Raw genomic sequence first — 7,864 nt, 5'->3', positions numbered from 1 at the left:
TCAAACGTCCAGATGATCCAATCCAGTACAAATATTTAGTCCAAAACACATTAGTCCATCAATAAATCCCCAGGGACTGCTGCCGCATCGTTTAATATTTGCCAGCAGACGTGGCTCATATGTCATTATAACTGTAATAACTATATAACTAAATAACTACTATATATAAACAACTACGATTTCTTGTATACAAATTAGCCATTAAACTCTGACCCAATAGGAGCTCACATGTCACTTTCACAGCCTACAACAGCCAACGAGAAAGAAGGAAGGGCCAGCCTTATTTCGTGGGTGGGCCGAGCCAATTTTAACCTATTGTGGCGATGACTGGCACTTCGTGTAGCCAATAAAATTCTGAAAATAATGCACACATCTGCGTCAAGCTACTGGCTAATACGGAGCAATGCAGCAGTGGACGATTGGCGCCAAGGGGCGGTGCTGTTTTAGAAAAAATATGCTAAGACATACACTTAGAAACCCTGTGTAAAATAGTCATTTTTCATGGTATTGGTATAAAATTTTAACTAGGACTAGGTAAGGCTTTAAGCCTTGGCCCTACAGTGTTTTCCCAGCTGTAGTTGTCTGCATTCATTTGCTAGCAACCATTTTCAAGCGGAAACGAAAAATATATCAGTTTTAGTGTGTTTAAACTTAATAATAATAAATTCCAGTAGCACTTACCATGATTCTGACTTTTGGGTTAGACACTCCAGAGTGTCATCTTTCAGAGAAGACCAAAACCATGCATTTGCTCCAAACGGTTCAAGAACTATTTACTTTGGATATGCCTTGAATAGGCATTTTGCATGAATTTTACAGGAATGGTAAGAGGTTGAATAAGTCTAATTGAAGTGACCTGAACATGGGGCCTTGAGATCAAAGAAAGAGCTCAAAGAAAACTCAGGTATGACTCCTGGGATCTCATGATTCTTCTCAAATATGTCTCAGTTTTCTCATAGTGACCTCAGGAGCAAATAACTCATCTGTGTCTTACTCTGATCAAAAGATGAGATCTCTAATTGATCTTAAATAAGTATAATTTAAGTCTCCAAGATGTGGCTCAGTTTTGTCTTAGTGACCCCACTTAGGGGTGGAAAATAAAGTTATTTAACTGAAGCACTTTACTTAAGTCAAATGTTCAGGTACTTGCACTTGAGTATTTTCTTTTTAGGGGGCTTTATACTTTTACCTACCCTGACTTTCAGATCCTGTATTGTACTATTGTATTTATCACTGTTTATCTGAGCCCTGTTACAAGTTACTGAGAAGAAGAAGAAAATATATTTTTTCATCGAAAATATTGCACTTAAAAAATTCATATTTTCCTATTTGTTAAGGTAGTAACAGTAACACCCACCACTTTGACATGATGTTTAGAGATTAATTCATTAAGGACTGAATGAATGCAAGAACTGAGGTACAACAATGTCATACAGAATGAGCACTTGATACCTAAATACATTGACTATGGAATCTTTTGTACCTGTACTTATCGTGTGACCGTTCATTTTCTGCACCTTCAGACTATGTTGTAGCAGTGTCAATATGTACCCAGATCTAAGCAGTTACTTTGGTGAGTATAATATTATAATAACCGAGAAATTATGGACACAACTACAAAAATAAGGCCCACATTGTAATAAACAACCATCACAATACAGAAATTAGGCCTCAGCTATCAAACAGCCTTTTGGAGAAGTGATGATCAGACAAAGTGTCAAAGTGAAATTTCCTCACACACAAGGTCAGAAACACAAATCACAAGGTCACAAAAAACCAAAATATGCGCACCTACGCACACACACACACACTCACAAACACAAAAACAAGCACAAACACAGGATAACAAAATCTCCTCCTCAGTCATCTTTGAGGCACTAGAATGACCCTGACTCCTTTGATCTGTCATGCTCACCTGAGGGCTTTCATAGCACCTGGAGTCTCCTCACTAGCCGTGTGTGCAATGCATGTGTGTCACGAAAGATGTCACAAAGGTGTTGCAAACATTTTTTCTGACTGTGTCCTTGAAAAGTTTCTTCAAGTGCAGTGTTTCATTTTCTTACCAAGACAGCAACATCAGATCAGAAAAGAAGTCTGAAAGGAAGGAGGGACGGAAATCTTTTTACGAGCGAATGAAGGAAGATATGAGTGAAGTAGCAGTAGGGTGAAGAAAAATGATAGCAAGGAGAACGGGGAGAAGAGGGGAGGGAGAGTAGCAAAGGAGGCGCCTTGGGTGAGCAGGTGCAGTGATAGCAGAGGATAATGGGTAATATGAGCAAAGGGATGATGGTTCAAATCCCTCTTTTATCCTCTCTCTGAGCTCTGACCCCACCGGGGCAATGAGGACAGGAAAGAGGGACGACACTGATCCTCTGCAGCCATTTAGAGCAGAAACGAGGCACATTGTAAGTGGGGTGAATGGAGGAGAAGCGAGGGAAAGGAAGGGAAAAAAGAGTAGAGCAGGTGGAGGTTACTAAGAGACCTTGGACTGGAACAGGCTGAATTGGAGATGCAATCAGTTCAAGGATGTTCAAACCCATATGGCAGGAAGGGCTCATCGGAAAGAGAAATTGGGCAGAAGCTTGCACATATGTGACCCTGCGCTCTGGACTCTGGATTGGGTGGTAGATTGATGTGTCTGCTCAATGTTTACCTTCCCACAGAGCTACCACTTTTTTTGTACCACTTATGTCAGTATCCATACCATACCATGAATATCTATATAATCTTTTGTACCTGTGGAATGACCTTTTCACTCCTGTGTTTTTTCTATCCAGGCACTTCTTGTTTAAGACGTCATCAGGGACCACCCCTCTCTTCAGTAGCTCCTCACCCGGTTACCCTCTGACCTCTGGAACAGTGTATTCACCACCCCCTCGCCTGCTACCCAGAAACACCTTCTCCCGCTCAGCGTTCAAGCTAAAGAAGCCGTCCAAGTACTGCAGCTGGAAATGTGCCGCAGTGACAGCCATCGCAGCTGCTGCCCTGCTGGCCATCCTCCTGTCCTACTTCATCGGTAAGTGTTATTCATGAAAGGATTAATTACATTTTATTTGTTTTAATTAGAGGTTGTCTTTTGATGAGAAGTTAAACATATACATGACCAATAAAATGTTGAAAAAGTGAAGAAATACGCCTGAATGAACCACATGCTTAGTCATACATGAGTATGCTTTTTATTTTGTATTGGTTAGCCCTGTTTGTTTTAACCAATACATGCTCTTATTTGCATTTATCCCAACGAATAAGTGTCAAGCTAACGGCCCGTTGTAAACACAAAGCAGATTCCCAAGGCGTGAGCTTTGTCACCTGTAGTGCTGCACTGTCAAAATCAGACTCAGCAGGAGCCCTGGTGTCCACTCAGCATCAGTAAACAACCAGTCAGACAGAGAGGAAAATACATAAACCGCAGCATACTAGGGCTGTTTCAATGAGCAGGTATCAGGTATGAATCCTAACAGACACTGCAGGGAAGTGGATGTTTTCCACTGATCTGAAGCCAGTAAGCGATAGTCATACTTAGAAGAATGGCAGATACTCAGAGAAGAGACTTACCAAGCACCTCAGGAAGAGATTCTGATGGCTGTCTACAGGCGGATCTATGGAAAGGCAAGAGAAAGAGCATTTCTTAGAGTGTGTGGGAGGGGATTTTATTCATTCTTGACCTCATTCAATGGACGAGAGAGTGCATGACTTGTGTGTCCATGTGGGTGTGAGATAGACAATAGAAAGAGGAGGAAAAGAAAATGCATGTATGTTTTATTGTATGCATGTGTGTCTGTTTTAGTGTGTTTTTGTGTGAGGAGGCAGATGTGTCACTGAGCCCTTGATTGGCCTCTTACCCCAGAGACCAGAGTCAACAGATGGGGGGATCTTATAAAACTGAGGCATCAGCAGAAATAACAACCCCCTTATCGCCTCTGCATACATTATTAATATAATTTTACATTATTTATAAATATATATTTTTATATACATCACCATCAATCTATTCATCCACAGTGATTGTGTACGTGTGTATCTGTGTATATGGGCTTTATGCACCTCAGCTTGCTCGCCTGGATGTGTCCAAATTGCATACGTGCACTTGTCTGTGCCTGTGTGCATGTCTTTGTATTTTTGTGTGTGTGTGTGTGTGTGTGTGTGTGTGTGTGTGTGTGTGTGTGTGTGCGTGTGTGTGTGTGCGTATACGTGTGCTTTTGTGTATCTCCTTGGCGTGCCCTTGAGAGTGGTGTGTCCTCCTGAGCAGATCAAGGCCCCTCGCCTGGGGCACACAGACCGATCCATCCTCTCCTGAGTTTTACACGGTCACACTGCGCTGGACAGCCACATATGGAGTTACGAAACAGGAGCGGGGGGAGGAAGGAAGGCCATAACCACCACAAAGTTCACAACACAGTTCGACACTTAAGGGCAGGGATGTAGTGGAGCATGGACACAACTAAAACCTTATTTCATTAGCAGCAGAGAGCTCACTTGGGGCGTAAAAGGCACGATATTTGTTTTCATAGACTATATCATTGTTAATCATTTTTAGCTGATGTAAGTTAAATGAGCAACTAATTAGGAAAATAATTCAAAATTAATCTATTCTGAGAACATAATTGCTGCCTAATTTTCATTATTAGCGGACTGGGCACTTGCCAGATACATGCAACTTGTTAACAATAGTGCCTGCCTGTCTTAATAATTGGTAGCATTAGCTTGTTAGCCATACTTAGAAGTTACTTTATTTCTGTGTGTATTTATAGCTAAAAATGAGATGCATAAGCATGCTGTTCCAACACAGTGCGAATAAACTACATAATATTGCTTGTTTTTAAATGTAATTCAGTAAATAAGGAGCAAGAGTTACTAATAAGTTTTCTTTTAAGCTCCACTTTCTGTGCTTTTACTGATTTATTATATGCCAAACGTTAGTGCTTTACCACCAAACTTAATTGTGCAACTGGCTATAATTCGGTAAGCTGAACAAGGCTGGAATTATACTTTATTGTTATTATTACTTTTGCTAACTATAGGGCCCCTTTTTAGCTGCTGGAAATGTTTTGCTCTGGTGTTTTGTCTGTGCTGAACAGAGCTGTAGCAGTGCTGCCAAGCCTGAAACCCCTGTGTTTACCTAGCTTTTTGTAGCGTTACTCGTGCAGTGAGTTTCAGTCGGAAGAGTTCACTGCTCATAAGGGGGTTTTGGAGTACCTTGTTTGTGTGTTATGTAGGTGTGTGTGAGAGCCCAGTAGTCACTGGGGGGATTGTGCAGAGCACCCAGAACCATGCAGCGTGAAGAGGACCCCTCTGAGGCGTCCGCCCAGGAGCCCACTCATAAATTACACCAGGACACATGTGCCTGAGCAGCACTTTTCTTTTTGTGCACGTGTGAGTGCGTGTATGTGTGCCAGTACTCCTTCCCCAAGAACAACCTACAAGAAGCATGTGCAGCAATGTGTGTGTCTGATTGTGAGGTTTTGAGAGCGTGCCGGCCTTCAAACAAAATGTTTTCTTTGTTATTTCTCAAGACCATAAATAAAGCTTCAGAAATTGCTCCACAATCTTCCAGAAACACACACACATATGCACACACACTGAGATCCTTTTAGAAACGCGGGACTCAGCGTGCTTCAGGAGCAAGGTAGACGATATCTCTTTCAAGCTTATTCACTGTGTTCTGTTGTTAAAATGGAGCCATGGGGACGAGATAAACACTCACACATAGACACACAGCATGGAAAAAACATGCAGAGCTGTGTGTCTGTGCATTTCTGCAAGTACATGTGTGCTTGTATGAGTTACTGAGAGTTAATTTGTATGTGAGGACAGACATTTCCAGTTAAAGCTTTTAGTTACCAACCACAGCAGAGTATGGCCTCCTCTTTACATGTGAAGGAATGACTGAACGGATGGAGGGAGGAGGATAAACGCGAGTGCTTGTTCTTCATTCCCCCGGCGTCTTGTTTGCTTGCTCCGCATGGAGCATCAGAGCCAAAGGAGAGGTGGTTGCTAGGATACAGGTGAACGGTTGGCATACAGGAGGGAAGACAGGTCCGTCATTGTGAACGGCAACCTGGAGAGAGCGAGATAGAGGAAGGCGAAGGGAGAGGAGAAAAGAAAGGGGTGGAATAGAGTTGGAGCAGAGAGGGCAGAGGGGAAGAAGGGAGATGTGTCACTGTCAGCATGCAGCTAGAACATAAAGGGAAGAGGAAAAGCAGGATAGATGACTGGAGAGACGGAGGAGAGGACGGCTGTGGCTGATATGTCACTGTCGCCGCCATAAGGGATGAGAGTGTGAGATTGGATGGGCTGGGGGGGGGGGGGGATAGAGGAGGGAGGAAAAGAAGAAGGGGAGCTGACGGGAAGGAGGAGCAGGAGTAACAAGACAGCCAGGTGTGAAGAGGAGAAACAGAGGGGAGGCAGAAGGAGGAGAGATGAAGGAGAGCGTGGCCTCCTGAGGTTCTGTCACCTGGAGTATCTGTGGGACTAATGTCTCCTAATTGATCACAGCGAGCAGAGAACAGAGGGAGTGTGACAGAGAGAGGAGAAGACAGGGAGAGAGTGTGAAGGACAAAAACAGGGGGATGGCTAAGAAAAGAAGTTAGAAAAGATACAAAGAGATAAGGGATGTAGGTCTCGAAGGACAGAAAATGTACAGGAAGAAAAAAACAGACAGAAAAAGAGATGCACTGTGTGATAGTAGTTAGTAAGAGGAAAGGTTAGTTTGATATGTAGATGAAAGATCAATGTCAGACTAGTATTGTCCAGGTGGACTGTTTGCACACACACACGCGTATGTGCACAGTCACACACACGCAGACACAGGTGTGCCCTTGACTGCAATGAGTAAACTTGCTAGTGGGCGCTTGTGTCACCTTTGCGGGGGTGTTTTGTGTGAATGTGTGCGTGTGTGTGTGATGGCTGAATTTGTCGGGCGCAGTGGCACACTCCACATGGTATTGTCACCACTGATGAATGAGAGCACACACACACCTGTACGCGCATGCACAGACACAATGTATTTTTAGTCATACTCCCAGCTCCCCTCGCTGTTGATTAAACAGACCCCCGCCACACACACACACACACACACATACACACACACACACACAGACATATACACACTGTCATCGAGTGTGACCTTCATGCCTCGAAGCTGACCACTTTCCATCCATCATTGCTGTCTTGCTGCTCCAGACCGATCACAATCGCTTACTGCCTGTTCTTCCTGGGTATAAGTGTCTCACTTCAGTGCATTCATATCGTTGCTCCCTTACATAATAACATGTTAATGATTTTTACTGTTCAGAGATATATTGCTCTGCTGAAACATTCCAGGAATTATTCTAATCAAACTAGGTTGCATTTTCTTAAACGTTTGGCATATTTTTTGTCATTAATCAGAACGTAGCCAGATGTTAACTGCCAAAGTAATAATTTGAAAGCTGGTTAAAAGAAGAGTGTGTCCCTACGGTATGTGTAAGGTTCATTGATTTAGGTTTTTATGCAGTTTTATTTCATTTTAAACCAGTTTATTAGACACATAAAGGTGTGAAACAACACACCTTTATGCTAAAGCCACAGGCTTTAACAAGCCAAACGTTTGAGCCTTTCAGACTTCAACAACACATTCACCAAAGAGTAATGCTCCATTCTTGGATTTGAATAGTTTTTAGAGAGATTTAAGTGAAATGATTCATTATATCAGATTTTTTTTAAATTAACGATTGGACAAACACTGAAGAGTTGCAAGCCTTTCAACCAAACTGTGATGTTCCCCTTTTGGATTTTCATTTGAATAGTTTTAAGAGTCTTGGAGTGGTGACATTATTCATTATTTCATGATAATAAAAGCTAAGTTTTGACAAAAAACAAAAAA

Source organism: Micropterus dolomieu, linkage group LG19 (genome assembly GCF_021292245.1).
Source record: "Micropterus dolomieu isolate WLL.071019.BEF.003 ecotype Adirondacks linkage group LG19, ASM2129224v1, whole genome shotgun sequence".
Taxonomy (NCBI): Eukaryota; Metazoa; Chordata; class Actinopteri; order Centrarchiformes; family Centrarchidae; genus Micropterus; species Micropterus dolomieu.
Note: the sequence above shows the minus strand (reverse complement) of the source record.